Raw genomic sequence first — 640 nt, forward strand, 5'->3', positions numbered from 1 at the left:
TCCTTTCCTTGTTTAACCATCTTTTTCTATACATTTTTTCTCATACCTTTCTTTTCCCTCCCACGTTCCCTGGTTTTATTCCCACTTCTTCTCATTCCCTCTCTCTTCAACCCCCGTTATCCCTTCTTCTTTCTCCTTCATTTAGCCTCTTCCACTTTCGTTAACATGGCACTTCCCAACCTTTGTCTTCATCCTCCCAATCTCCCGATCTCCTTCCCACTTTCTCTCTCCTCCTTTCCCTTCCTATCCCATTTTCTTCTACTGTCCCTCTGCCCTTTCCTCCCATTCTTCATCTTCGCTTCCTCTTCCGCCTTAAACCCTTCCCTTCTTCCCGACCCTTTAGTCTCTCCCTCTTCCTTTCCTCCCTCCTTTCCCTTCGTCCCCTTTCTTCTCCCCTCTTCACGATGTCAAGCTACTCGCTATGATACGGTTTCCTCCATATCAATTTACAGATAAGGAAATTAACCATATATATACGAGCGTTTCGTCCCTCCACACTAAGAATGCTAAATATGGACCTATACAAGAGGCGTAATACAACTTAATGCTACTTTGATAAGATAAGTTCTCTTGTTCCATGAGGAAAAGTTATCATCGTGAGGATTATTTACAGTTATTTATATGAAACAACGGATGCTTT

The sequence above is a fragment of the Penaeus monodon genome, chromosome 31 (genome assembly GCF_015228065.2).
Source record: "Penaeus monodon isolate SGIC_2016 chromosome 31, NSTDA_Pmon_1, whole genome shotgun sequence".
Lineage (NCBI taxonomy): Eukaryota > Metazoa > Arthropoda > Malacostraca > Decapoda > Penaeidae > Penaeus > Penaeus monodon.